Source organism: Electrophorus electricus, chromosome 10 (assembly GCF_041902795.1).
Source record: "Electrophorus electricus isolate QZ-2024a chromosome 10, ASM4190279v1, whole genome shotgun sequence".
NCBI classification, from domain to species: domain Eukaryota; kingdom Metazoa; phylum Chordata; class Actinopteri; order Gymnotiformes; family Gymnotidae; genus Electrophorus; species Electrophorus electricus.
Genome location: NC_137506.1, coordinates 18804876 through 18829819, shown reverse-complemented (window position 1 = coordinate 18829819; position 24944 = coordinate 18804876). Strand labels below are relative to the sequence as shown.

Here is a 24944-nt window from a genome sequence, read left to right as displayed (position 1 = left end):
CCGAGTCAGAATCCTGTTAAAAGGGTACAGCAAAGCAGCCGACTGGCAAAAAAACCTCCTGCTTAAAAATAACTTAGGGGTGGCAATAGCTGATGAGAGAACAATACTGCTTTGGATATTCATTCATATATTAAAATGAGATGGATTCTAATTGACTGTGTATGAACTTAATCCCATCGTGGCCCCAGTACTAATGAAATATGAATGCTACTACATATAAGCTGCCAGTGAACATAATGTGGTTTGCCTCTCCCCAGGAAATGTTTGACAAGTGCTTTAGCAGTGAAGCCTTGGCATTTGCTTAGCTTCCATTAGAATACAGAAACTCATAACCTGTAGGGTCTAGCAGTTGCAGGAGGGGTAGAAGCATGAAGGTCATTGATGGGGGGGACCTTTATTGAGAGAATGGACAGGTGAGTACAGAACAAGCAGAGCTGGGATGACGACCCCTATGGGAATGCGATCGGCAGTCTAGGCTGCACAGACTGACAGGTGTCTGACAACACTATGTCAACAGCCCTCGAACCCACACAGTGCCCTTTAAGCCATGTTAGAACACAGGAACCTGCAAAGAGCAAAGTAACAAGACAGGACGTGATTGTTGTCATTGTTCATCTACTCAAAAAAGGCCGCACTGATCTATGACATTTTCCTTGGTAATTTGATATTTATGCATTTTGGAATGTAAGTAATTTTGGGGTGTAAATAGTATAGTGAGTCCTTTTTTATGGAATTTATGAAATAATACTTATTTGTGCTCAAGTGGTTTTCATTTCTGTGGGGCTAATTCAATGCTTGCATGGTTTTGCTATTTGTCTACTGGCCCATGGAAACCATGAATGTAGTAGGTATGTAGCTGCAAGACAAACATCCTTGACCATGAAACTTAAGTTAGCTGCTTAAAACAAGTGCATAAAACATTAGGGACGTCTACCTAATATCTTACTGTAAACGGTAGTAAGTCCACATGCATGTAATAAGCCTGTCTACACCTCACTCCGGGTTCTTTGTTACTGATGAAAGATGAAATGAAGAGACTAATGGTGATGGAGATGACTGACATGATTCAGAACCCATCAGTCATTCACCAGCATGTAAGATCAGCAAGTGCAAAAGCTACAGAAGGGTACTAAACACAATATCAGTGTCCCTTTAAGTCCTTCTCGAGAACACTAATTTTTGAACATTTTTGGAGGTTTTTATTTTCTGAAAGGAAAAAACATAGGTAAATGTGCAGTTTGCTTTACACCACAAATTGTTTGACCTTTAAAATTCAGAAGTAAGAGTGAAACAAAGCAGTGAAGCAGAAGATTATTTAAAGGCCAGTGCAGAAGTTCACTGCATTAAGAAGGAATAAAACAAAAATAAATTGAACAACCTTTCCTAATTTCCTGCTTTCCTAATCAGACAAGAGCCTCCAAGAGTCCTATTTGATGTATAAAATGGAGTTGTGCAGTAACTGATGTTTGGGAAAATGCCGAAACCTCATCTGCTCCCTTTCAGTTAAAATAATCCTACATAAAACCACTCTTTCCTGTGTCTGTACTCTACTGTCTCAATCTGCCATGTCCACATCTCCTCTCAGTCCTCCACAAACCCTTCATATTTGGAAGTTCTGCAAGGTAGCACAAATCCCCAGACCAAGAACTTCCAAGTTCTTTCCATCCTTTAAGAGTTTTGGAATCACCCAGTCCACTACTGATTAACTGAGCATGGCCAGCTAGTTTCTGGCCTTCTTTGATACCAAACTACTCAAACAAAAATGTCAGAAATTATGCAAATTGAGAAAGATTTTGCATTAATTTGCCAAGCATTAATTAATGCAGTTGTATGAATAGCCAAGGAAAGATAAACTAACACCAGTCCCAACCTTTCATTCTTCTGATACCATTTAAAATTAAAAATGGTTCTGAAATCAGGAGTCTATGTTCTTGCTACAGCTGTAGCATACACAGTCTTAGACTTGGGACACTAAGCAATTTCTGCTTTTTTGTTGAATAAATGTAAATTGCCATATCTCTCCATCCTAGCTCTTTTTTCAGGAGCCAAATCAAAACAATCATTAATTTTACACCACCAAATTCATGATTGTATTGGTTCTTAAATGCCACAGTCAGGGGTCCTAAATTAAACCAGATGTCCCTTGTATTACATGTTGTAAAATAAAGAAGCAAGAGAAAGAGGAAAGTAAGAGCACTAGCTGTGACAACTAGCATGTCTGCATTGTTTACAAACATTGAAACCAATTAAACCAAGCCATTTGCTACCTTTGCCTGCACTGTGTAAAAATGAGAACCAAAGTGAATGTATCACAAATATAAAGCTAAAAAAAATGTGTTTGCCAATCCCAGATTGTGCCTCTAACTGGCAGCCTGCATGTGGATAGTATTTGGAGAGATGTTCACATCCGTTAACAGAACAGAATCAGTCTGTGATGGAACCATCATGGCAATAACCCTGCACAATTTTGTGTTTAATTTAATTTTGCTGCAATTTAATGCATTTTTAGGATTACTAAACTGTGACAAAACATTTCAGTACTCTTACAGATATCCACAGTTATCACTGTAACTACACTACATAATGCACTATATATTGTATTTTTAAAAAAGAATGGGAGGGCCTTGTTCTGTATGTACACATCAGTAATTTAATTATTAGCCAGAACAATAGCACAGCTAAGCACTTGTAATCCATTGTGATCTCTGATGTCATTGCATATATGTTCCAGTCAAATAAGTGACGAAAGCCAACAGAATGACCTGCTCTACGCTGTTTATATCATTCGCTCAGGCATCAAACAAAGCCACCAAGCCTGAAGACTTTGCCTGCATATTTTTGATCAGTCTGCTTTTATCCTTTGTGAGCAGAGTGGAGGAGCTGTGCAGAATAGTTACGTGGCACGATGATACTGTATATGGAATTCAATCTCCGAGTATATGAAAAATAAATTAGATTTCCCATCACAAACATCTTGGTGTATTTCTAGGTTCCTACTGCAGAGGTTCCAGGTCCTTCCTGTGGAAGGGACTGGGAAAATCAGGGAGGGTGGTGAATATTCATGTAGATTATCAGGGAAAAGGGTAGGTAACATCATGTGAGAAGCAGACAAATAAAGTAATTATCCCATATCTAAAAAAAAAAAATGCAAATAGAAATGTGCAAAATTTATCCCATATCCCATATCTAAGAAATATGCAAATGGAAATATGCAAAAGCTACTGAAAAAAAATTCTTTGTAATCAGATATGTGGTGCTCAAATTGCAAAGAAAGCCCTTTTTTCCTCTGGAATAATCCAGAAGCAATGCCCCGTGTGCAAACATTCAAACAGATTATGATCAGATTAGGGCTTTGCACCTGTCAAACTTCCAGTGACTCACCAAAGTATTTGTGCACCTGTAAGATTTTGCTTTGTTTAATGCATTTTAATGATTCGGACATGCTCCTGATAAATAGAAGAATGTATTAAAGCAAAAGAAAAACACTAAACCATTACAAACATGTATGCTCACCTTTCCATCTGCTAAATAATAACAAACCAAAATGCCAAGATTGTTTAAAACTCCCTAAGAAGGCTATTCTTCTTTGGTCCAAATGTAGTCATTGCTAATAAATAACTGGAATCACATTTATCAATGATATAACTTGGCTTGATACCTCCAGGTCAATAAATAGCTTATTTGCATTTAAATTAATTGCATTTCATTAGATAATAGTAACTAGACAATACATTTTCAAAGTAATCATTATGCCCGTCACTGAACTATCATTTATATTTTCATAGTTACACAGAAAATATAAATGAAAGGTTTTTTTGGAATTGACATAGAAAGACTTTCCGTACACTTTTCAGCAGTGTACTTGCAACAAAAGATGAATGAGAGCAGGTCCTTCTTACCTAAATAGTGTAGTTTTCTGCCATAAGGCCCCTCTCCCCCTTTCAATGGCAAAGACTCTTAATTGCAATGTTACTCAACAAAGGTGTCCATCTGCAAGAGAAAAAAAAGCAATACATATAATTCAGAAACAAAGTATCATTTGAAAACATACTGTGCCACCTTGCCAAAGTGAAGCCCAAAATTGTATTAACTTTGCAAAGTTGGCTTTTTTGGTACTTGTAATGCAGCAGACACACATACAAAGCAGGTTATATATTTGACTCTATGTATAATCTAAAGCTTTGAAAATAATGTAGAGAATGTTGAGACCCACTGGACAAATCTGAAATGCTTCAAAACGAAATATTATTTTGCTCTGGAATAGGAGCACGCACTTTCGTTACACGAACAAACATCGTCCTCCCCACCTCCACCACTACCACCAACCCCCAAAATAGCCCTTCACTTAAACTAACATTGATTAGAGGTCTGCCATCATAACAGCCCATAAAAGGAGACTTTTGTGGAGCTCGCTTAGACATACATGCCAGTGGGCGGTTCCTTCCACCTGGCTGGCTGGGGGAGTGGAGAGAAGTACATGGTACATCCCAACAGGACCCAACAAACCCTCAGCTTGCAAAATGCTGGGCAGGCTGGGATCAGATATGGCAACAGATGCAGCCTGGGCTTGAGAGATGTCTCAGAGAGGCCCTCCACACTGAAGCCACTCACACTGGCTATCATTACCAGTTCACCAGCAGGAACGCAGTGAAACTCCATGAGAAGAGGGAAGATATGGACAATTGTTTCTCAACAAAACTTATTTCTTCTGGAATCCTGGCCATTCAAAATGTTCCAGTTTAGGGCCAGTTAACTAATATAGTTAATTACCATTTAGATGCAATAGGTTAATTAATCCACAAAAAGACATCTATACTTCCTAAGACACTTATTATTGTTTATTTTTGTTACTTATGTTATTTAATTTCCATTTTATTTATGATTTAATGTTATGGCATGTTTTATAATTGTGATTTGTTTTGTATATATTACTGCATTGACAAATCCTTCCTCTAATGCTTTTTGAACTACATCACAACAGATAGAGGCATTACCGGGGCATTATTCTCTCTCAGCTCTTCTCAAACAGAATAAAAGTGTATTCCACAATTTGGATTCAGCTGTAATCTAAATGGCATAGAAGTATGTGCAGATGAAAGAGTCATGAACACAAGAGAATAATATACCCTTTTTGCGTAATATGTTTGCTCAGATCAGTGTTACAATATAAAATAAAAATGCTATCCTACTGAACAATAAAAACTAATAATTTATTATTGTTGTTGTTGTTGTTGTTGCTGTCACTATTATTAATTTATGTTGTTGTTGTTGTTGTTGTTACTTTTATAATCATCACCATTATTATCAATAATAAATTTGATGATAATAATAATAATAATAATAATGAGCTTTTTAGAACCCCCATTGATGATGAAGGTCTCTATTAGTGCATTTATGAATTTGTGTGTTTATTAACTTTTCATCCTTTTTGTTAATTCTTCATGAAAAAGTTAAAAGACCTTGATGCGAAAAGTGTAGAGCATATTTAAATGAATTTTACCTTGCACAATGTCACTGCTATGCCTACGTGTGTCACTTCAAAAGCACACAGGAAACACAATTACTATAACTTTGTTGCTCTATGAAACAAGCCCATGAAGCAGAATCATCACTGACTTGGTCTGCACTCAAACAGTATTTTCATAGTTTATCTAGTCCCAGTGGCCCCATGAAGAAGATTGATAGATTACTGTTGTTTCATGGAATATATTTACACTTTTCACAAAGAGCACACAATGCATTTCCAATTCCCCCACATTTATGTCATATAGCTACATGAAATATTTGCAAGAGAAAAGAGCTGAACTAGGAGAAGAGTAATATTGGATCATTCTTCCATATTGTATCTGCACGATCATTTGCTTTCAGCACTGATGCTTGGTAATCAGTGGTCCTCACTACGGAGCATGATCACTTGTCACAAATGCCCAAACAAATTCACCCCCACTCCAAAGAAATGCTCATATGATGTGGGTGGTGAAAAGGAGAGGGTATCTGTGACGATGGGACAAATAACGCAGAGGAGCTCAGTAATATCCTGCCACTCTTTATCTCCCTCTATCTCCAGGTCTCACGTTCACTCTGCCGTCTCTCATGATATGCACGCTCTTTCTCTCATTTTATCCCCATTTTGCAGTTCACCCCCCACATACATACTTAGAAGTCACACACACACACAAACACACACACACACACACACATACACACACACACACACACACACACACACACACACACACACACACACACACACACACACACACACACACACACACACACACACACACACATGCATGCTTCCACATGTCACTCTCAGCGATCAGGCTAAACTCTCATTGTGTTTTGTGCTCATCATACCCTCACCAGCTAAGTGGGACACACATTTAATAAATTCAAACAAATTTTCATCATTTCCTCACAGAAATATTCAATTCTGGGGCAGGGCTCACATACTGCAGCTTACCAACAATAAGGTCTACTCAGGGACATGCTGTCCACCTATTTTTAGTTACTCAGGCCTCATTTGAATTATTTCACAGAATTTAAGCTATAAGGACAAATATAAACATGAACATTAATTAACAAAAGGCAAAAGTGTAAACCCTTGATGACCAGCATTCTGATCCTTAGGCATACAGTATTCTAAAGATTAGGTTTATTTATATTCTTTCACAGAAAGAAATCTACCCTATTCTTTTCTAAAGCTCCTTTAATCATAGCTAAGTGTGACTACAGCATGTGAAGTGTTCCCAAGCTTTATCTTTTCTTACTTGCGATTTGAGTTGTAGTTTTGGTTACAAACTTAATGCAAGCTGAAGGGCAGAGAAAGCATGTAGGCACTGCTCGGGATTTGTGTGTATGGTTATGTGACCTCAGCTCATTAAAGAGTTCTAGCGAGGATGCGGGGAGGGACAAAAAGACATGCAAAGAGGCTTCCTTAACAATCAATTTCCATTTCTCTGCACTGAGGTTTGACTCTATAAATTGCGCATGCTGAAAATCATATGCGAATCACTTCCTCCTGCTGGGCTGCTCTCACTTATTGCTTGTGCCCTGGTTATCTACAGGTCTGAATCAAATTCCCATTTCAATATCACCTTGCCTTATTCCTGAAGTCAGACTGAGACAGCTGGTCATAAAAACCTCTTGAAGTAGAAATTATTCTCAGTTTTGAATCTATTTGATGTCATTGATAAGGCACTATCATGGAAATGCATAGCATAAAAAAAAGATTTAGAATTGGAAAATCTTTCTGCCAATTTTAATTCCATTATTTTACATGAACAAACACTACCTCTCTTAGGAAAGTGATATAAGTTCTCAATCAGCAAGCCTCAAGAGCAGCAAGGAAGAAAACTTTGGCTGACACAAAAGATACATAGCCTGTCGTATCCTGATAACCCCCTGGTGCCAAGCTAAAAAACCTCTATCTCTCCAGTAGTTTATGAATAAATATTAGGAAAACCTAGAGACATGTCCTGAGAAATATGGAATTCAAAAATACACTGGGTGTAACATGACAGGCTAGCAAGTATTTAAAAATGGATTTTTACTATACTGGCCATGAAATGAACCCAGCCTGCATAGGGAAGGAACAGTCTCTCCCCTACAGTGTACAAACAACCTCAATTCCACCGTGTCAGGTAAGGGGTAAGATTAGGGTCAGTGCTTCGGGAGCATGCTGTACACTAAGATTCAAAACACAAAGCATGAGCTGCATGGCCTCCCAACAAAAAGCATGGCCGTTCTTATTACAGAGACAGACCGACCTTGGCATGCTCTTGTTAACGGTCCCCTGACCTAACCAAGCAACACGGACATCTTATTTTTACATCAACCTGAACGCACATAAAAACGGAACCTTGAGTGAAATGCTTTCTTTTGGAGTTTGCTTTGTTGTCACACAGTTTTTGAAACTGTTTGGACCTTGACCACTGTCAATTCATCATAGTAAAGCACACAGTGGGCGAAATGACTTTATCTTTAGTCCCACTGTAAACCAAACCCTTAAAATACAATCACAGTCATATTCATTGCTGCACAATAATGTTTTTTAAGGAGTATTACTTATCCCCATGACCTTTTGGAGGCTTTCAATAGTATTAGAAACAAAGTAAGTGAACTTGTAAGTGTGCTTTATAAATATTATTCACAACAACTGGGTCATTACTGGCAATACATATTGAACATCTCTTAAATGCGAGATAATAAAATAACTTGTCGATAGGTTTTTTAAGTAAATCTTATAAAGCACTCAAAAAAGACCTCCAGAAGCATTTCATATCAGTGACACTTCCTTGACATGAGACACATTTACTGTCATTTTCTGTTACCCCAACTATGTGACTGCCCTGTGGAGATATGTATTCACATTTTCCAGTAGGGGTGGAACAAGTGCCCCCAGATAAGAGCTTATCATATTTGTCCATGCTGCCATTATGCCCACCTTGCTCTGTACCCCAAGGTATGTCCACTTATCTGGTATGGGCAATTTGAGAAGGACTGTTGTGTCAAGTGTCTGGCCCCTTTTCCAAAGTGATGGGTCTCTGAAAGACATGTTATTGAGTCTCTGTGGGGTTCCTTGAATAAAAACGAAAAAAAGGAAATATTTTCAAGAAAGTTCCAGGCTGGATTTTGTAACATCAGCGAAGCTTGGAGCATAATGATGATGGAGGTAATAAATAATACTTTTTTTTTTTTTAGTTTTATAGGTGTTCCCCATAAGCCTTAACAATTGCTGAACTTAAGAATTAGTTTAAAGAATACTGCAGCCTCAAGACTACAAAATAGCATTTTCTGTCCTTAATCAAAGCATTTATTGACAAATCTTTGGCCCACTTTGGTCAGTATGTGGCATTTTTAATCACAGCTGAATTTGGGAGGACATTACTTTCCATTAAAGTAATTAAATTAGAATGTGAATTAGAATTCAAATTAGAATTAGAATGCTTTATTGTCATTGATCAGCAGCACAGCGAAATTAGAAGTGCAGCACCCTATAATGCTGGGCAATTCATAATACAATATCAACTATATTATGTACTATATACTATATAGACATGTCTATGAATTTACAAACAACTTACAAAAAATATGAAGTATGAAGTATATACTACATAAATATTGTTGAGAATGTGTGTTTTTAGTGTGGCACACACAGACTTAAGGGGCCACAGACAGTGGCACAGACAGAGAAGCATGGTGGAGGAGCCCCCTCCACACACAGTGTGCCCTCTGTGCCCATCCCAATGCCAGTGGGCAAAGACCAACCCCTTGTGTTATTATATATCACATATGCATTACATTGTAATATTATCTTTTGTTATTACATTATATGATTTCCTTTCCCATTACAGTGTTAGTATATTGTGTTATGCACACCTTATGCACACAGAGCATGTCCTGCATTCCCACGGCCTATGCCAGCGACTACTCTCACTTCTAGTATTTTGTGCAATAAGTTCAATTTCATTTGAATATTGTCACACATGTACGTATACAAAAGAAATAGATATAAAATTGATACATAAATCTGAGACATAAAATTACCTGTGTATCGTGTGATTTTTGTTTGTATCATCTGTTCATGCTACTTAGATTTGTAGTGCCCCTTTTTGCATAAGCAGCTAAAGCATAAGCTTGCTTTAGTGGTCTAATATGCGTTTTTGGTAGGTTAAGTGGCTATGAATGGCTAGCCTTAAAATGTGCGCATTATCATTATCTTGTCTTTTGCATAGCTTAATTGCTTTTAAATATTACTGTGTTACATTTCTACTGCTAGCTCCACAAAGTGAACAGAGAAACTGAAAGAAGCTGGCTCTGACAGAGAGTGTCAACCACTCAAGCATTTGGAAAGATGCTGGGTGATTATAGTACTTATTGTGAATTTGTGGGGTGCTGATTTGTTTTGTGCAGTTCTGCTCAACAATCCAGGTTAAAACGCAAAGTATTAAGGCTTTTGTATTTACTTTTTACCCACATGATTATAGTGGAGCATGGAAACATTTTACTGGGGCATGTGCCCTATTAAATTGGGTCTAGTGACACCCCTGGTTGAGAAAGACAAAGGTGCAATTCCTTCCAAATGTTAAGTACTTCAAGGACACAGTCATATAAAATGCAGCACCTGTATATCATCAAGTTGTAAACCAGGCCATAGCCAGTTGGTCAGTAACACTGTAACACCCCACTTATTCCAACAATGTACTGCAAATGTAGTTGTTCAAGGCTCAGAATAATGGCAATCATAGAAGCCAAATCATATTCTATTGTTACTATGACAATCCAACAGACCAGCGGACCAGTTATATTTTTGTAAGGGAAGAGAAATCCATACAACGGCTGCAGTGCTGGTAATTGTTGCCTATGAAAGTAAGAGAAACTGTAGGCCTGAGCACCATAATCTTCGTGTAAATCTTCACGACTCAAGGGTAGAGTTTCCTGTTACTCTTTAAGTGACAAATCAAATTTGACATTTTAATTGATTTGATTTGCTTCGTTGTGTGGCTGATAGCGCAGGGGCTTCACTCTAACCTCAGTGGTGAAGGCTACTTGACACTTGCTGATGTGATTGCAGATTTGCTAGGAAGGCATTTTTCAGTGCAGGTTTCCAAAGGAAGGTGGCAGCAGCTGGGAGAGACTAACAGCAACCAGGTGCAATGGTGGAGAAAACAACGATGCCAATTGTCAAGGAGCACTGTAAAATTACACACAGCTCAAGTGGGCTGATAGCAATGACTCCCATCACCTGACTGTCAGTAAAAAGTCCTACTTTATCAAAAAAGCCCCAGTTTGCTTAAGTAGTCACATGTCTGCCCTAATACAAATTTTATGGCCCCTGAAAAGCATGAATTTCAGTCTGTCTTTTCTGAGGTATAACAGATTAATTTTATCTGCTCAGTAAAAGAAATGCAACACCTTTGTCTTAAAGTGCTGATTTCACCCTACGTGCTGGTTTCTTAGCAGATTATGGAAAACCTTGATCTCTCAGATGGACCACACCTTGCTTACTACTATCAAAAGCAGGTGAGTTCTGGCCAGTAAACTAACACCATATAATAACTGGTTGCCTGTAGTAAGAATTAAGTGGTATTTTCATGGCATTAATTAAGCAGTAACTTTGACATTCATTCAGTTTAAAAGGCATTGGTAAAATCTAAATCTACAAATAATCACATTAGCTGTCGATTTGGTGGGGAAAATTGCCCTGGTCCAGGAAGGCAAATTGCACTTGCCCCCAGGCAATGAACACACAAACAATCATGGAAATGTGCCAGCAAGACAGGCTTTGTGCTCTCACTGCATGTAACATTATGTTGACATTTAAGAAGTGTGCTTTTTCGTACAATAGGTTTCAATCTATTACCACCCCCATCCTGTTGCACACGCACACACACGCACACACACACAGGCACACACAAACACACACACACACACACACACACACACACACACACACACACACACTTCACCAGAACACTGTGTAAACCATTTAAACCTTGAAAAATGATATGTTCTGTGAAGATGTTCAATTCGGCATGGGTGATGCGAAAGGGGGGTATATTGATGAAAGTGTTTAGCAGTTTATCTTCTAAGCCCCTGTTATTTTGCATTTAATGTCTTGTTTCGCTCGTTTGCTGAAACCCACTTAGATCAAGCAGAATTATGCGTCGATTTCTGAGCAGTACTGTTCATGCCCCTCTCCTGCTGGGGATCAAGGAAAGCTCCCCTTTGTGAAACTTAGAACTATATGAATGGTGTATCTCATCGCTCCCAGAATATTTGGGATGCATCACCTAATATTCCTCAGCATTCTGATGGCATGTCTCATTGGCTTGCTGACAGAACTGTGCTGCCACTTTATGCCCTATGTGACCACCGAGCATGTCACCTTATTCTCTCCCTGACTACTCGGAGCCTTCCTCATAAAGGCAGAGAACATGGCGAACCTTTGAACTAGAGTCAGTCCAAAGCTCCCTACAGTTGCCTTTGTGTAGTCCTCGTGGCCCAACCAAAATATCAAATGCGGCCATGTAGGGCAGCTGCCGCTGACGAGAGAAAGCACGAAACTGATTCTAGAGACAAAACCAGAGGAAGGCATGTGTGCTGGGCCTTTGTCAAGGGGAGCAGGAGCATGGAGTGTGGCAAGAAAATCACTTTTGCACACTGCATCGCGGCTGGGCGGTGAGCAGGTGCGCCTGGTGTCGCTCTGATTGCCAACACCATCTTAGCGAACTATAATTACCCCTGGGCTTGATTTCACGACATGTCAAAATGGCTATCTGAATATTACCTCCAAAATTATTTGAAGGAGAACTGTGGTGAGGGTGTAAGCGCAAGGTGTGTGCATGATTTTCTTTCAGCCAAAAAGCATGCTCCTCAAGGAACTGGGAAGTACAGTTGCGTTAAGCTAGCAAACAAACTATATTTGTATATCACACCTGTTACCCAAGTCATTTTTGTGCATCTGCTATTCTATGCCTCTATGCCTCAGAGCACTAGGACAGGTTTTACTGCTTATTTATGCAGACAGTGCAGGGAGTATTTCATCAATAGTACCCTGCTACCTTCAAACTGCAATGCAAGCAAGGGAAAAGTGCTATGAGCATGGTATTTTTCTTTGGCTATCCTGAAGCGCACAAGACGTACAATACAAACATGTAGAGTGTATAGGCATGCAAGAGGGAGAGAGAGAGGGGCAGAGAGTTGACAGAAGAGGGGTGAGAGGGAAGGAGAGAAAAGGAGAGAAAGGGAGAGAGAGAGGGAGAGAGAGGGGTTCACTCGTCCATTGTAGCGGTGTCGTGTTTGTGCTGCACTCTGTATCTGCAGTGCCTTGAGACATCAGTGTCTCAAATGTGCACATTCAATGCGTCGGACACCAGCGAGTAAAATGTCAGACACTGGGGGAAAAGTCACAGATCTCTGGCTGTAGTATATCAGGATATCAACGCAGGCCCTCCAGCTAGATAAAAAAGAGCTGAGAAAAGCATGTTTTCCCAAGATTCTATTGCGATGGTTTCCCCTTTCATGGCTAGCGACATCTTCAACACAGTGAGATGGATAGCTTTACTTCAGCACTGCTCAGAGTGTCTTTCCTCTCCATAAGCTTTCCAGCCTTCCCAATTTCACCATATTTTTTTCCAGGTTCATCAATCTGCACTCCACCTCAATATCTTGCCAGGTGCTCACGGTAATAGTGCCCTAGAAGCTAAAAGTGGCTTTCAGGCTTGCAAGGTAATTAATGCTTCGAAGAACCCTCAGAGCTCAAATGATAACTGATTAGGGTAATACCATTTTAGCATGAGTTTCTCGGGGATACGTGAGATATACTTATGATTCATCTTCCCACGCTGACAGATGCATTTACACATCTGCTCCAGCATGGGGTGACATTGCCCACAGCTGCTACATGCCCACAGAGTGGGGGCAGGCCTGCCTTGCCCCTTCACTCTTCCAGGAAACTCACTCATTCAGAGGCAGAGCAGGGGCTGCTCTGGCCCTGAGGGAACCGCAGCCAGAAACCTGGGTTTAGCCATCTAATTAATAAATGCAATGCACTAAATCCAGTTGAGTCTGTACCACTCCTGACTGTCAATGAGTTATTCCATTGTACTTCTCTCTTGCTTTGGCTTAGAATTAACAGCACTGCTAAGCACCCTATAGGAATGCAATTATCAATGGAAGTTAACTGGAAACACTCATATTGCAGCTACACTTAATGTCTGCTTTATTTCTTATACATGTCTTACAGTTGCATTTTCTAGGGTTACAATTACAGAAAACCCTTTACCTTGTTCAATACTAGTCAGTTTCTGACCACAGGGCCACAGCTGGTAAACATTTCTTGACTGGCGCATAGTAGTGACACTACAGTAGTGATGCTGACTCAAAGAGTAGTGATATGGTCTTGGTATGAATGCCTTAGTGTCACTCTAGCATGAGTGTATCATACACAGGAGTGTTTCTAGAGCTTTAAAATGTGTCAATGCCAGTGACAGGTTGAAAATGGTCTGCCACTTTAACATTACCCAGCCAAAAGCTGCCTGGTGCTGCTGAGAAACAGATCACAAATGAAAACCAGAAGAACTGGAACTCAAACAGTTCTTTGCAACATATGGTCTACATTCCTGAACTGTATACATTTACATTACATTCATTACATTACAAGGGCCCAACAGTGGAAACTTGGCAATGGTAGGGCTTGAACCAGCAACCAGAAAAAAAAAAAAAGATTTTACAAATAGCAAGATAAAGACAGGGAAACAGACCCGCTTCCAAAACAAGCCCTAACCACACACTAGAAAATCACTACTTCACACAATGAGAGAAAATGGTGAGTTTAGGCAAGTTAGTCTTGCTTGAATGAACACCAAGGCCACTCTCATGTATTGATCGAACAGACTGAGTAAGTGCGACAGTTCAGAGGGAGTTCCATAATGTAGAACTCCCTCTATGGAAAATATTCTAAAACACTCATGGTTAAATGATAAACTGAAGCACAAGCAAACAAACGCAAAAGCAAACAGGCTTGACTGTGCAGACAAACACAAAAGGTCACTGGTGGTGCTGTTTGTGAGAGATGTGTCAGTGCTTCATCAATAACCAGAAAAAGGGATATGGATCCTGTGAAATCTCAACACACAGTGCTGGCACTCATATCTATATCTAAGATGATAAGGGCATCAGTATGTAAATGTGACTCAACGCATATCTATATTCATGATAACATTCAGAGGAACATTTTGTTCTGTAGGGGGTAAGACAGATTCGGATGTATCTCTTACAGACTGAAGCAGAGGATCAAGGGTTGTAAGGCTGCAATGCGAGGGATTAGTGCGTCCAGAATGGGCCGTAGCTGAGGAGCAATGAAAGCCAGCTCAGCACAAGGCTTGAATGGAGTCACTGCTGTGGCACGTAAGGGAGCCACAGCCTACACAGAGGTGCTTGGCTTCAGGTGAGAAGCAGAGAGCGAGCCCGTGTAGTAGCCATCACTACACTAAGTCCTGGGAAGGGGCAAAGACACAAGCACCATAGAGACAGTCAGAACAGTATTCCACACAAGAAGGTGGACCAAACAAGACGCACAAACAGGATGCTGACTAGATGACCAAGAAGGGGTAACACTGCAAAGTCTGCAAGCAATCTGCACTGGGGGAAATCTGAAGAAACAAAGGAAATACGTATCAGGAAATATTAACCAGTAATACACAGCAAAATCCTAAATACCTCATTTTAAATTGCCACCTACAGCATTCATTGGTAAGTAGCTGGACCTATACACATGCTGTAGGTATAAATTCAGCACAGGGAAAAACAGGCAATTAATATTCAGAGAAGGTGAAGCAGGGAGGAGTAGTTGTGCCATCAGTGCTGTAATAAAATTCAAGGGCAGCAAAGGGGAAATATGGAGGAGATCTCAATATGCATGTATTAGTTTTAAGTCCATCCCATCAGATGCAAACCCAATGATGTTTATATAAGTGATAAATGCTTTATCGATTACCAATTCATTTTCAGAATTACCCAATTCGTCAGCTAAACGTCAGCAAGACAAAGGAGCTGGTCGTGGATTGCAGTGAGAAGCAGGAGTGGTGCTACCAACCTGTGAGGATCAGTGGAACCACAGTGGAGAGAGTAGATAGTTTCAGGTACCTTGGTGTTAACATCTCGCAGGACCTGTCCTGGTCCCGCCACACCAACTCCCTGGCAAAGAAGGCTCCTCAGCATCTTTACCACCTCAGATGCCTAAGAGACTTCAGATTGCCCTCCAAGGTACTGCGGAACTTCTACACCTGCACTATCGAGAGCATCCTCACAGGGAACATCACAGTCTGGTTTGGGAACAGCACAAAGCAGGACAGACAAGCACTCCAAAGGGTGGTGCGTTCAGCAGAGCACATCACTCATATGGAACTTCCTGACCTGCAGAGCATCTATTACAAGCGGTGCCAGACCAAGGCCAGGAGGATTGTGAAGGACCCCACCCATCCCAACAATAGGCTCTTCTCTCTGTTGAGGTCAGGGAAGCGCTTTCGCTCCCTGATGACCAAGACAGAGAGACTGAAGAGGAGCTTCTTCCCACAGGCCATTCGGGCCCTGAATCAGGGAAACTGATAAACTGTGGGGACCACCACCACCATGTAACTGTAAATATTCAATTGTAAGCTGGAACTGTACATTGTGTACATACATTTATACATATCCATATATACATTGTACATTGTGTATATAAACATATTATACATATATTGTACATACATTGTTAATATATTTTGTATATATATATATATATATATATATATATACACACAAAATATATTAACAATGTATGTATATATATATATATATATATATATATATATATATATATATATATATATATATATATATATATTTACCTATACACCCCTGTTTTTTTTTTCCTCAGTTGGGACAGAGCACTCTCAAACCAATTCACTGCGAATTGTATTGTGTATGACTATGTATGTGACAAATAAACCAAACTTGAACTTGAACTTCAATTTGTAAAGTGGAAAGTAAAAAGTAAAACTTTCAGTTTTAGTGTGGATAAATGGACAAAGTTATGAAACAGATGCTTTTTCCATTCTCCCCTTGTTAGTGTGGATTAGGCCGTAGTCCATTCCTTTCTGACTATAAAAAAAGGTTATCATACCACACCATGAAGCTGTCTCTTATTTCCCCTGGCCAGTTTTGACCTGATATACTGTAACCCTAAACTCTTTCTCTATAATCTTCCTCACAGCTCAAACACAACCAACTCAGTATCTCTCATGCTGTCACTTTTCATCTCTTAATCTACTTTAGACTCAGTGGCCACAATTTGGTTATCTTTCTTCAGACATCCCACAATCAAACAATCTAAGCAAGCAATTTCCTTGGGGTGCACGAAGTGTTCTCTCTATTACTTACCTGTAATCCCTTATCTGTCCCTCCCTTTTACAAAGAATCAGAAATGAAACGCACTTAGATTATCGTGATGCTATGCAAGACTTGTTTCCTGGGCCTTGGGGAGACAATAAGGCCCTGTGATAATATATTTAAAGGGTGACTCTGAAAGCTTCACAAACAAAAAGAGCTTGCAAGAACAGTTTAGGCCCACATCCAACTTAAGAAAGTAGGAACTCTGTCAATTCTGCTGACTCAATTGTTCACATTTATTCTGACCGATTCATATCATATAATCACACAGGACTCTTAGCCTGACAGCTACCTGCACACCAATCGGTAATGTGTCCTGTTCAAGGGGATGAGGAATGGAAACATTGACTTAGTTGAGAGGTTCTTGTGTGTAACTGACTTTGGAAAGATGACTTTGGGAGAAATATTCTCTGGGCCCTTTAAATGGGGTTGGATATTTGCTGTGCAAGGCTTTTTCAGAGAGCAGAGGCTATAGCCTATGAGGCAGTGTGTGGAGACAGCAGACTTAATATCCTTCTTCATCACTTCTGATGAACCATTATTAAGTATATCTGAATCGATGAGCTTGAGTTGCACAAGTATATTCAGGTACTCATAAACATAAAAATTAATAGCTGAGGATGTTTTTTTAATTATTATTATGGCTCAACCATCATAATAAACTCAACAGAGAACAAGATAAGAAGGAACTGGCCATTGGGTCCATTCTCACTGAATACTAGTAATGAGTTACTATAGCCCGTGAACTCCTGAGGAGTGAAGAGTAAGTGCCAGCATGATCTGTACAGATAATCACTTGTACACACTATAACAGTCAGATTGCTATGTGTATCATCCCCTTGCATGACAAACAGCTTGGTACATGCATGGATCAGCAGTTCAATACAAAGTTCTCCAGCTTTCCAGTGTACAGTCACACTTCAACATTATTTAAAAGAGCTGGACTGCTAAAAGCCTGGTCTACACATAATTGTACAAGGTCCAACATGCACGTCAGGCCCTAGTCAGGGGATTGTTATTTAAAGCATGTGGGATCTCACAGCCCATTAGCACCAGTGCCAGAACCTACAAATAGCATTTGACCCATGTTTGAAAATCAAGGCGGCAAAAGTGCTAATTCCTCCATGTCAGATCTCATAGAAGAACACTGCAATTAAATCTACTGATTAATGAAATACGTGCACAAAAAATATATATAACATACAAAAAAGATATAATGAGCATACGAACAGCATATACCACATCAGAGTCTAGATGTTAGCAGTAGCTGGACCATGGCCAGGGTTTAATATTCCCACTGTTCTCTTGGGACCTTTCTTTTTTTTTTTTTTTACTTTACTTATTTAATCCAATGTAATAATGTTGTGGCCATCTGTCAGACATGCTCACCTAGTGACACCTGCTTACAGTGGCTGAGTGGTGTGCCATCTCACAGACAACACATGAGTGACTGATCACCAAATCAAAGTGACAGTGTGAGCCAGGGTACTAAAGTCACTGTCACAACAAATAGCAGCTATGAAGAAGGCACCTTTTCCTTCTTTATGTGGAATCACATCTGACTCTCAGTGGCTAATGACCTGTCAATCAATCAAAATTATACTCATTCTCAATTTTTGTAACTAATCATGTTCACTTTGTGTTACTTGCTTAACTAAGCTCTTAATGCTAAGTTGTAAGTTATCTTCAAAGAAAATTTTATCTGGGTGTTAAAAAGAATTTTTTGTTAGAACTGTCTGTTTCTTTAAAGGAGCAACTGTCTGGCTACAGTAGCATCCATTCTCTTTGAACATCAGTAGATTAGACTTGATACATTTAATAAAGCTATTGGTTTCTCTTACATCAAAACAACTCTAGCTGTAAGCAATGCAGTCTAAGGTTTTTCATTATATGTATATATTTCAAAAGTCAAAAGGCATTTTGAAGGCCCTTAGGGTGTGTGTGGTGTATAGTGTGCACTGGTCACATTTGGACCAGTTCACTTCATTCATTTAGTTCTTAAATAAATAGAACACACCATGTGATTTTATGAAACAAAGAAAAGCAGGATTAAGAGACCAAATAAATTCTGGGTGGCATAATTTCTTCATGTAACGTAAAGTGTAAAGATCATGCCAGTTTTACAGGAAGCAAGTAAATGGCTAGCTTTAAACATGCCCAGTTCCCTGCTAAAATAATGTATGAAGTCTAACACAAACACCAATGCAAACCCTTCATGGTATATATCAGGTTTCATATCAGTTTGTAGCCCTGCCATTGCTATGCCCTTGCTTTGAATTCCCACCTCCCTGAGGCAGTGAGAAGCAGCTAGCACTAAGCCACATGAGCATGCATTCTCTCTTAACAGGGACACAGTGTCACAGGATCCTATTCTACCAAATCGAAGCCAATTCACATATATTGGATCACAGGTGCAAATGAGCCATCTCAAATACTCCGGGCAAAACACAAGACCCACACATCCTTGCTGTTGGCAGCGCTCTGGGTTCAGTTCGGGCAGCACAGGGCACCACCCGTCTCTCCCAATTCACAAAGCCCTCAAAGAGGCTGTATCAACCATGCACCTTAGAGCACAGTGACTGATCCAGCCAGTGAAGGCCAGGGTTGTGTGCCACAGGGATACTCTAAAGTGCAGACTTGTGGAAGGCACATGTGCATCCAACATGCCAAACATATGGCAAGAGAAAGGGGCTGGTGGCTGTTCATAAATCTGAAGGCTTGAGGTCACATTGGTGGGGTAATGTTAGTGGGAATGCCAAGTCAGCCTGGCAATTCCACTTACTCACTCCTTCAGTATGGCATTCCAGTGAACAAACTGCCGATATGAATGCCTTCAAGAGAGAGATTGGCTTTATTTCCAGATAGACTCAATCTAATTTTGCTGTCACACACACACACACACACACACACACACACACACACACACACACACACACACACACACACACACATATATGCATCCATACTCACAAGAGAACCCATGTATACATCTGAGAAGTGATGTGTATTATAATGTGACAAATTACAATATATATTTTCTGTTCATCACATAGGACTTGCCGTTTCAAAACTTGCCATTTCATTTTCACTGTCCCCTTAATGAAATAAAGGGATATGACAAATGGGGTCAGTGCTTGGTCCCCTGCTTTGTTCAGAACTGTAGAGCTTACCTGTACTCGACGCCACTGCACCGGCTGAGTGGGGCCTGATGCATTATTTATTTGGCAGTGGTAGAAACACACAGAGTGGAACTACAGAGCTTCAGACACTTCAGAACACTCCATCTAATAACAACAATGGTTCTTTAGATATTGTGGTTATCAAAGTAAACAGCGGCAATAACCATGGCCGACATAGTATATCAAGAAAAAAGGGGGAGAAAGAGACAGAGAGAGCAAGAATATTGGAATGACCCTTTATAAATAACTGGTGAATTATTTCTACTATTGACTATCGTGAACACTTATTTACTGTATATTATTTTTAATTCTTCCTCCATTTGCAAATGATGTATGTGTGTGTGTGTGTGTGTGTGTGTGTGTGTGTGTGTGTGTGTGTGTGTGTGTGTGTGGAGGTGGGCATGGGTGTGCGGGTATGCTCACCATATAATTCCCCATCATTCCTGTTACTGTGGTATAAAGGTCAGATTACAAGGTGTTTTAAAGGGTGACATTTTTAAAGGCCAGCACATTCTGACCTCTTCCAACCTTTGGCACCTCAACTCCCATTTGATCAGTGTCTTAACCCATCTGTGAAGGCCCGCAGTACAACTCCCCCAGCTGCTCTGCGTAACGTGAGCACGGCTGCCTGAACCTGCTTCCGCGGTTCTGCCCTCAGGCAGACTTCAGTTCACTAACACATCTGAACAAACGAGCAGCTTCAGGAGCACTGCCAATAGAAGCTCCAGCTCTAACATCAAATACTCTGAGAGCGCATTCATTTAAAAGTAGAGCATATCCTAAATATAGGCTACAAAATAACATTTCTACAGCAATCTAACAATGTAGCATGAACAAACACACATCCAGAAGTCTCATGCCCTTAAGACTCTAGCATTAACCTCTAATGTGGGGCACACTTTAGGATTTTAAATCATAACATTGCTGCTGTTACGCTCATGTTCACGTGGTGTCTGGCTAAATGCGAATGCAACCTGGAGGGATGTCTCACCTCAGACAAAACTGACACCTCTTGCTGCTTCTGTGAGTGTACTCACTGAGTCGAAAATCCATTACTGTCTCCACTTACCAAGCTCAAAGTACGGATGCAAGGCAGGTGGGAGTGGCGCAAGTCTGATGCTAACAAGTTGGGATAGCACGAGTGCCGAAAATGTGCAGCTGTTTACATCAGGAGGCCAGAAGCCAGGAGGCGCACTGAACATGTCACTGGAGAGGGAGCGAGTTTACCACCACCCTCATCTCTCAGTTGCTAAGGCAGCAATTAAGGACACAGGTGACAAATCCCTAGGAGGAAGTTTTCTCTTTAGTCCCTGTTGAACTAACACCAGCTGAAAAGTACCTGAGAACCACAGGCCGGTGGGAAAAAAAGCAGGGCCTCCGGTTGACAAAGCAAGTAAGACCCTCAATCAAGGAGTTGCTAAAAGAGTTGTTAAAAGCAGACAGTTGCAGTTAAAAGTAGCACTGGAATCCAAGGCATGCCATGTACATGTCAATATCAGGAAAGACATCCATTCAGTCCACGCATGAGCAACATTTCATCCAGTTTTCCATCTCAGCCAGACAACTATATGCTGAGCAGCAGTATGCACAATGAACCTGGCTGGATATTGGGAGGATCACTGTGTGGTGTCTGCAGTTTTGATGACTCTGTAGCCATGCACTCTTCAAAACTCTCTGCCATCAAGGTTACAATACAAAGGAAAATAATATCCAAAAAAGCTGTTCACGTCAAAGCTTTAAAGAAAGTAAAACATGTCTTGTGGACCCAAATTAAGGTGGTTCGCTCTGGAATTCTTTTTTTACACTTTTCTCGTGACTAAAGTCCTAATCAATCTTATTCCTAGCCATTCATTCCATTTTACATATTTTTCTCCACATATTCTCAAAGCTGAATACAACCTTCCTATTTTCTACTCATAGTAGAACTCCACATTTCATACATTTCATTCTTACACACCATAAAGAAGCACAATGAATTTTCACTTACATGAGGGCAGATTTAACCTTCCATTTGTTCACAGTGCTGAATCTGGAAATGCAACAATATGGCGATTCTTTGATACAGAGATTCCTTTCATGATTTTCAACACTTTTTAAAGTCTCAGAAACACTGTAAGGCAATTACTCTAACATGATAGCATAACATTATGTATGCTTTCTGAAATGCACAATTAGGTGGTTCACAAAGATGCAGTGAGAGGTTGCTCATGTTAACTCTCATTTCATACACTTTTGATTCTTCAAGAAAAGTAATCATTTATTAGAACATCTGCAAAAGATGATTGCTGAAACCAATAAAACACGCGTGTGGTCTGTATCGGCCACAGCTTATCTGCACAGTGAATCACGTGCTCTTTTCTTGAACATCATTTGGTGGTGCTGAATTTCATTGACCTGAGATACAGAGAACAGAGATCCCATAGGGAACCATTTCTGGTAAAGACCATAACCTCCTCCCTCATATCCCATAATCCCCCCAACATGGCAAGGTTTATATCTGAAAACATAGCTATAGTGGCTCTGTAGCTATTGAACCATTTGCACAATGGGGAAGCACACAGCTGCTCCTGTGCTAATGTTATGTAGGCGTGCGGCTTAGCAGTCTGGATACCAGAGACATGAATCTAATTGAAATGAAATAATTAGAGATTCAAGGCAGCAGGCTAAAATGCCCAGTTTCTTTTATTCTAATCATGCTTTTTCTCTAATGTTTTGTCTCTTTTCTTTTCATGACAATCACATTTGATTTAAGTAGCCAAAAAGTACAATGGTACTGCTCAGTGTGTTAGGTACTGGATAATGTAATTGATGCCTGGTCTCCCAGCTCCTCCTACTCTCTGCATTTCACAATAGCAGGATAGGCAAAGTAGCCTCTGTAATTGGATATGGACATTGGTGCCCTCTACCAATCCAACCCAATAAGAAATGGGTGATTTAAAAAAAGCCTTGTCAGACTTTCAATATATACTAAACACTATCAGAGAAGCAAAAGTTTAATGCTCTCATAAAAGTGTTGACAAATGGTATTAATGGCCTTCTTTGCTTTATAGCACCTACATATGGCTAGGCATAAAAGCAGCCCAGCAAGTCATTGTGTAATTTACCGAAGTCCATTACAACCCAATGGGCCTTAGGGCATGGTATTGAACATTATTTTAATTTTGCTACCTTCTAAGTTGCTAGCAACTGTCACATGACATACTGTATAAGATCACACTTCCTATTCTATGTGTCATCACCCATCATTTCTTTTCCTGTTTTTTTTTTTCACAGAAAGTTCAAGATTTTATCATTAGAAAAAACACATCATTTGAATTTTGTATTGTACAATGGATTGCACAATAACTGCCAATGTTTGATAGCCTAGCTTTACCTGTTCCTGCTGGTAGTCATGCTATGTGCCCCACACCAGGCCAGTCACAGTGGAGCTGCTCAGATTGCAATAGTTACTCATCTGTCAGGAGAGCATGAGAGCACACTAATCCCCACTGAACAGAACCATCCTCAAAGACCTGTATATCATCAGCTGGAACAGACATGGGCTTTAGTGAGAGAAGTTCTCCCTTGATACTCTTCCCTGTAAAAATCAAGTAATTGTTGTGTGGGTTTAGTCTTGTGCAGTAAAATGAAGTGAACCCAAAGAAGATGTTCAAATGGACTTAAGCGATCTTTAGGGACATATAGGAACTAGGTGAGTGGTATAGGTACTGGGCCTCTCCAAATCCCAGTAGTATAAACAGTTCAGACAAAGACCTACCTTTTCTCTTTCCTTCTCTTCCCTCTTTCCTCTGGTCTTCAACCACCTATAAGCTACACTGCCATACAAACCTTTAAGCTACACTGCCACACGACTGTGAATTCATTCACCATTTTTTGCCCATGCAGCATTGGAGTTCATATAACTATGTTCTGAGCATTTCTTTAGAAAAAAAAGACAAGTTTGTAGGCTACAAGAGCTCAGACAAATATGTGATGGCTGAAAAGCTTTAGAAACATTTGCTGCACTACAGTCATTTTTCATGGTCTCCTAAGAAAATGCAAACCTAAACGCTTCAGTGAGCAAGTGTGTGGTAAGGGCTTTCAAATGTCCTTGCTCTCTTTCTGTTCTTACACTGGCTGTCAAGCCTTGCACTTCACTGCTGTCGTCATTGCTGTGTATCATTTGAGAGTGAATATGTCCTATGTTCTAAATGACTGCTAGATTTCCAATGTATTTAGTATACCAAAGGCAAATAAATAATCTTAATCATAATGGTCCCAAATCTTAAATGCTAAATTTCCAGTGTTTTTGCCAGAATGCATGGGAGGTTTGACCTCAGGCTGCTGGCAGAAGGGCTGAGGGCTGACAGTGAGGAGCAGGAAGTCTGAGCCTCAGCTCAACCAGTGTACTAGCTCACCAAAAGGACCATGTGTTTGCCAGTACAGCTTGCATAATCCACAGACGTCCACAAGCTCCACTACGCAAACATGGGCAGTAATGACTGTGTGCCATAATACCTCATTGCAGAAACTCTGTGAGGGTATTTCTGACTGCCTTTTGCATTGGAATGCAATGAATGTGCCTCTTCTAAGAAGAATTCAGCAAAAAAAAACAAAAAAAACATGTTATTCAGCCATGTATTTATTACTATATGCACAAGCTTAGTGATTATGCATGCTCTTCCATAGTTAACTATTTCTAGATGTGTGTGATAAATGGCACTCATAGGGTTGACTCACTGACTCTCACTATATTCGCAGTGCTAAAATCTCCACGGTGCTTATTCAAATGGCTTGTTCTCACCATCGCGGTTTAAAACAATCTTCTTTTCAGCATACCAAATGTGT

At 40.0% G+C, this 24944-nt stretch overlaps 1 protein-coding gene across 1 annotated transcript in view; it reads right to left on the bottom strand.

The window, feature by feature from the left end:
- Positions 1-24944, bottom strand: part of LOC113591837 (leucine-rich repeat and fibronectin type-III domain-containing protein 2) — a 73972-nt gene that overhangs the window by 19717 nt on the left and 29311 nt on the right. Inside the window, exon 2 of the mRNA XM_035533117.2 lies at positions 3900-3990. The gene's annotated coding sequence lies outside the window, so the exon portion shown is untranslated. The remainder of the gene's footprint in view (positions 1-3899; positions 3991-24944) is intronic.